Source organism: Garra rufa, chromosome 16 (genome assembly GCF_049309525.1).
Source record: "Garra rufa chromosome 16, GarRuf1.0, whole genome shotgun sequence".
Classification (NCBI taxonomy): Eukaryota; Metazoa; Chordata; class Actinopteri; order Cypriniformes; family Cyprinidae; genus Garra; species Garra rufa.
Window position 1 is genome coordinate 31,408,896 of NC_133376.1, and position 6,920 is coordinate 31,415,815.

Genomic DNA, 6,920 nt, shown 5'->3' on the forward strand with positions numbered 1-6,920 from the left:
TACTGTGTTACAGCTTTATTTCTGAGGATCCGGGGTCATGCCTTATATAAAACTATGTCGGCTTTTCATCCTTAGCTGTTTGGTGTGACCCCTGATGAAACTCAGTGCTGTGCATCTAAAACTGATCTGTGTGAACAAAGCCTCCACCTGCCATTTTTCGGGTTCCAACAGCATGTTTTTCATTTAAATGGCTCATTTCACTTGCTCTTACTATTACCTTTGGCTCCTATCGAGAGGCTTGTTGAGGACTCTCCAAAAGGCTTTTCTTTTACTATAACCTTGTGATTTTGTGCTCACTGGAATGAAACAGCAAAGGCCACCCTGCACATTTAAATCACTCGTCTTTTTACTCATAATGCACAGCATTATGAGTTCTTGGAAGAGCTCCACATATGCACATTACATGCATTTAATTATTATTGTAATGTATTAGTAGAGGGTATTTTGTGCTTTCTTCCATTTTTGTGCTTTATTCTCAATGTCTTTCTGCCTAATTGCATCATTTAAATCAACAGTTTGTACAAATTTTCAATTTTCAACTTGCGATGTCATGATAACATATTGGACATTTGTGGGACAATTTTTAACCAGTTTTAAAGTAGAAATGGCTTGTTAGAATGATTCTCCTTGATGTTTGTACCTTACATTTTTTGGCAAATTATGTAACAATTTACGATGAAAATTGCATGCGTAGTATTTTGAGGACATTTTTGGGTTTTTTTACACTATAGTATATAAGTGTTGCACTCATTTTTGAAAAACAACTATATATTAATGATTTCCTAAGGATACTGTGACACTGAAGACAGCTGAAAATTCAGCTTTGCCATTAAAACAAATTATGAAATATAACAAATAAATTTAAACAGCCTACACTGTAAAAAAAACGCTATAAAATTTACGGTAAAAAAAAATGGCAGCTGTGGTTGCCAGAATTATACAGTAAAAAATACGGTAGCAATGTTTTACGGTTTTCACTTAAATTTACAGGTAAATACAGTAATTTCACTGATATAATGGTAATGAACCACCTTTTTGAAATACTGAAATCTGTTTTGTATCTTTGTAAGACACTGATAACCACTAAAAGCAGGTAGTGATGACAACATCACATGATGAACCAAAGCCCATCACAAGGAGATTTAAAATAATAACTTGTATAGAAGGTACACAGTGTCATTCACACAAACACTAAACACCATCATGGTAACACACATAAAACTGAAATAATGCAAAAAAAAAACATTAATTTAACAACATGTAGTCTTTTAACAACAACTGCCAAGAAAAAACTAAGAAGAAAAGGTTATTTCAACAAAAAAACATCAAATAAAAAAAATGAAAAACAGGGAATTCTGGGAATGTCAATTTACGGTTATTCACTGTAAATTTTACATTCTTTTTCAATTCCAAAAACGGTATACTCCCGTTAAATTACATGCACAGTTTTTCACCGTATATAAAAGGGGAACTTACAGTTAACAATTTCACAGGTTTTTACCGTAGCATTTTTACAGTTTTTTGCTGTTAAATTCACAGTCATTTTTATTAAAATAGAAAAAAAATATTCTAAACTGTAATTTAGAAGATAATTTAATGTGCTAAAAGAAGAAGTTCACTTCAAGAATGAAAATTTCCTGATAATTTACTCACCATGTCCATGCCCATGTTCATGTCTTTCTTTCCTCAGTTGCAAAGAAAATATGTTATTTGAGGAAAACATTCCAGGAATTTTCTCTATACAGTATAGTGGACTTCAATGGTGGCCAACAGGTCGAAGGTCCAAATAGCTGTTTCAATGCAGATTCAAAGGGCTCTACACGATCCCAACCAAGGAGTAAGGGTCTTATCTAGAAAAACGATCAGTCATTTTCTAAAAACATTTACAATTATGTACTTTTTTTAACCACAAATGGCTTGTCTTGCACTAGCTCTGTGATGTAATCACATAGGAAAGGTCACGCGTGGTTAGTTACCTTTAGTTTATAAAGGTAGGGTAGGGCGAAAAACTTCGTTGTTTTACCCTTTTTTTGTAAAAGGCGTTTCACTTTCTTTGCACATTCGCTTTGAAAACACTGGGTTGGTACTTCCGCCTACGTCACACATTCATAATACGTAATGCATGAGGTCGACCTAGTGCAAGATGAGCATTTGTGGTTAAAAACTATATAAATTTGTTTTTCATGACAGATTGCTTTGCTAGATAAGACACTTATTTCTCAGCTGGGATCATGTAGAGCCCTTTGAAGCTGCTCTGAAACTGCAGTTTGGACCTTCAACCCGTTGGCTACCATTTAAGTCCACTATTTGAAACTAAAGAAAAAAGGACATGAACATCTTGGATGACATGGGGGTGAGTAAATTATCAGGAGAATTTAGCCTACAATTTAGTCGTCATTAACCAAAATATATAGCCAGTCAATGACCAATCAGAGGCAAGTATTCCAGGCATCCAAGCAATAATTTACAGCCTAATTTACTGTAGTAAACGCAGTGAGCAATTACTTTACTGTTAATATTGAATACGTGTTTCTTCGATAACTTTTTTGTTTTGATTTGTTTTGTTAAATGTATTAGCTTTTCACAGCAAGGTTTGAGATTACTGTGTCTCTTCTTGCCACCTCAGCGAGGGGACAAAGCCAGCTGCCTCTCCCGGTAATCTCCGCCTCTGCGGAGGGAGACGCGGTGCCTGCGCTTGTCTTATTACCAAACGCACCCTGAGACTTGAAGTACCAAGGCTCTGATATGTTTACCTTTACTCTTTTGCACACGCCATTTGAAGCTTTATCTGTGTATTGACACAGGGGGATTAGGTTAGTGTGAAACAACGCTTCTTTATCAGTCCCAGCTCTGCCACCCCTCAGACGCTCTTTAATCCCTACAAAGAGAACCGAGAGAGGGAGACAAACAGACATATTTGGTATCGTCTCATACATTCTCCATTTATCTCTCTCAGAAGTATTTGCATTTGACACTGCGGCTCGCCGACTGTAAACAAACAAAAGATTTCGCGCGTGCACTTGAAAAGTTTATTTTCAATTAACTCGCTACTTAAAAGTTTTATTCTGCCTCTCAACCTGTCAGGCGATGGTTTCCATGGCAACACGGGGCATTTTGTTTGACAGGCGGTGACTGGCGTAATCCCCGCTGCCCTGCAACATCTCTCCAGCACCCTCCATCTCTGACTGGCAGTGTGAAAATTACATTGATTTCATCCCAAATTAATTGCCACCATTTTGACACACCACTTCACCTCGTGTGGATTTCATCAGCACATGCGGACATCCTGTGTTAACGCACACACATTTTTGCAAAGCGTGAGCAGCAGGTTCTTTGTAATGACTTATTAAGTACAAAAAAATCCCTGTCATCTTTACTCAAAAAGCCATAGGCGGGGGAGTTGCATCTGGATGATGGATCAATTTAGCTTACCGTACTTCTTTCCTGCCTGTGTTTGTAGTGGGCTTTGATGTTCACATTGAACTACATCACAAGGACGTTTTCAGATAACAGGGCTCCCCGTCCTAGTCTCTGTGACTGTGCAGGAATGCCTCAAAGCTTTAAACGTGAAGTCGCTTTGACGTTTCAAAGTATTTACATGGAGTCACATTAGCGAAATTTCGCGTCAAACTTGAACCTGTTCCAAAATCTTTCGCACATGAGAAATTCCTGATCGCTTAAATTACTGTAATGAGTGGAATAAAGGTTAAAACCAGGGCTCTCAAGTCTCACGCATTCGCCGTGAGACTCACGCATTTCAACCAGTTCACACGCTCTCACGCCACACCTTGTATTTCTCACGCTGAAGGAAGGGATAATTTGTCCCGCTATGTGGCGTAAAATGGACGAGGTGCAGGCTTTGCAGAGAGAAGTAATCTACCAAGCTCATAGCTGTCTCGAGAGTTAAATGGCACCTACCAGCCAAAAAATTAGAATTTGCTCTTTTCTGGTATATTACGTGGTCCCGCTACAATCACGTTCGTCACTAGGCAACGTAGACGCGCACACACGGGACAAGGCCAGCGGTGGAATCGTTGCGGGTCTGCGGCTTTCTTTCTCTCGCAGTGGAAGCGTTTATTACAGTTGAGGAGGTGGTCGCGTTGCGGTCTCGGAGCGGACGTTGCCATTTGTATTTACTAGACACTAAATAAATGCAGCAGGGTTTTTCATATTTATTTTTATTTATTTATTTATTTATTCCATTTTACGATTCCTAGACAAAATCACTTGCCTGTGATCAAAGATAGTGAGAACTTATGTTGGGGATTACAGCCAAATTTTTGCAAAATTATTAGTTCTTCAACAGCTTTAACTAATTGTGGGCCTGAAATTAAGGAAAAGACAAGATAATTGGTAAATCTGCTAAAAAAGACAGACAAATTCATCCAAATAAAATAAATTGTTTTATATATTTCAAAATACAAATGTATCAACATTGTTGGGAAGGTTATTTTGGAAATAGGCTGTAATAGGCTACAGATTAAATTTCCCTATTTAAGATGTAATTTAAAAGTAGTGTAACTATTTCAGTTGCTTTAGAGGTAATGTAACATTACATTTGATTATTAAATTTCTAAGGAATGTTTTCAACTGTTAATCCTTTAAAAAAAAAATAAGCAGGCAGGTTTACCTTACAGTAGCACTCAACACTAATTACTGTACAATTTTACAAAATCCTTCATCACTTGAATTAAGATTATAATAATTTAATTTTAAAGCACAGCCACCACAAAATCTTAAGCACCTCTGTTTAACTGCTGAAACATTGGTGTCTCTTATTTTAAAGCAGTCAATGCGATTTGGGAAACAAATCAATCAAAATATTTACATGTAACCCACTTTGTAATTGTAAACATTTTTAAAAGTAACTGTAATTTAACTATATCTGTTATTTCTCAGTAACTGTAACAGATTAGTTAAATGTAATTTATAATTCAATTACATAATTCAGTTACATGTAACTAATTACTCTAGCTAAGTTCAAGCCCCTACCACTGTTATCAAGGCATCAAAGTGTGCAATAAACACTTGAAATACAAAATGACATTAGTAAGCTGAAATATGTACCCTCTCTCTTTCACAAACACACACACAGATTGACATACATGCTATGAGCAAGTTCTGCAATCCTCCTGTATGTTTACAGTATGTGCATTGAGCACTGATGTTTAGTTTGCTCGTTTGGGGCCAAATTTCTTTTTTTACTTTTGATACATGAATTTGACTTATCAGATCTACCAGTTGTTATATTTTTCTTTTGTGCAGGTTAATTATGAACAATAGATAGTTGAACTTTTACCAAAACCTGGAGAGAATTGCGTGGGGCCGAGGGGCCGCTGCTGCAGATATTTGAGTGGCTCCTCCCCTAATAGATAAAATCTCACTCCAAACTTTTTCCAAAACTTGAGAGCCCTGTTAAAACTTACATAATATGCTTGCAGAAATTTAGGAAACATGCTATGTTTACTTCTTTTTTTTTCAGAAAAAACTATGCTGCTACAGTCTATTATTCTATTTGTAAAATTTGAACATTCGTCCATCAATGGTAAAACGTATTCGCATTTCAAAATTATGAAAAAAAAAAACTACAAATAAATACATAAAGCTAGCTAAATTGCCTAAGCACAAAAATCTAGTAGGCCTATATAGATTTATCCACCTTTTCCTTCCCGTAAGAGTGGGCGCGGCCATAGAGACAAAGCGCATTTAGGCCCCGCCCACACCGGGGCGAAAACAATCCAATGCTCTCCATTGACTGTATTGCGGGAAGCGAACTCCTTGTCATTTCTGACCTATAAAAAAAAACAGAACAATGTCTAAAAGCTGCTATGTGACAAGGTGTACAGTAAACAAGCTAAAAAAACACAGAACTACATTTTTATAAGCTGTTGACCAAAAAAACGAGTGTTTAAGGACAACAAAAGCAAGGTAAGGAGAAGGTGCACTGACATAGATCAATAAAATTTAGTTTCTCAAAATATCTACTCCTTTCAGGGTGAAATAATCATTTTACATGGTTAAATAATGAATGTTTACTGTCGCTGTTAAATTTCCCTCCAGCTCTCAGAGTTATAAGACACGTTGCGCTCTACTTTTGTGTCCTTAAACAGTCGTTTTTTAGGTCGACAGCTTATAAAAACGTAGTTCTGTGTTTTTTAGCATGTTTACTGTACACCTTGTCACATAGCAGCTTTTAGACATTGTTCTGTTTTTTGTTATAAGTCAGAAATGACAAGAAGGCAGTTTACCGCAAAACAGTCAATGAAGAGCGTTGGTTTGTTTTTCCCCCAGGTGGGCGTGGTTTTCAGATTATGATGCGTGTCGCTTGGTCTCTATTTGTACATTTTATGGGTGTGGCTTCCGGTCTCATCAGCGTATAACTATTTTTTAGCTGTACAAAACAGCTTGTTTTGCTGCTTGATATTGCAGATTGGTGTGTCTAACCATATCATTTGAATGTATTATCTTAATTATGAACACATTGGTTTGTATTGCAAAACTATTTTACCGTTTACTGCATGTTGTTATTCTTCTCGTTATTTCCCTAGTGGAAATAATAAAAACCAGGAGTCTCGCCCATAGGCTAACCTCCACGTTGAAGAATTAGGTGGGTAGATTAAATGTATAGATGTAATTTGTTTTAATGACAGATACGCTATAAACTCCAACATCACTATTCTATTAACTAATACGTTCAATGGGGTCCAAAAGGTTAGCATGGTCAATGTCAGTAGTTAAGTGGTGATTTTAATTTTTGTATTTGTAGCAATAGCCAACAATGCATTGTATGGGTCAAAATGATCGATTTTTCTTTTATGCCAAATATCATGTTTCATTAAGAAATTTTGTAAATTTCCTACCATAAATATATCAAAACTTAATTTTTGATTAGTAAAATGCAATGCTAAGAACTTCATGGA

At 36.4% G+C, this 6,920-nt stretch overlaps 1 long non-coding RNA gene across 1 annotated transcript in view; it reads left to right on the top strand.

Annotated features, from left to right (window-relative positions):
* LOC141288229 (uncharacterized) overlaps positions 1 to 6,920 on the top strand; it is a 31,815-nt gene that overhangs the window by 18,804 nt on the left and 6,091 nt on the right. The gene's annotated exons all lie outside the window — the stretch shown is intronic.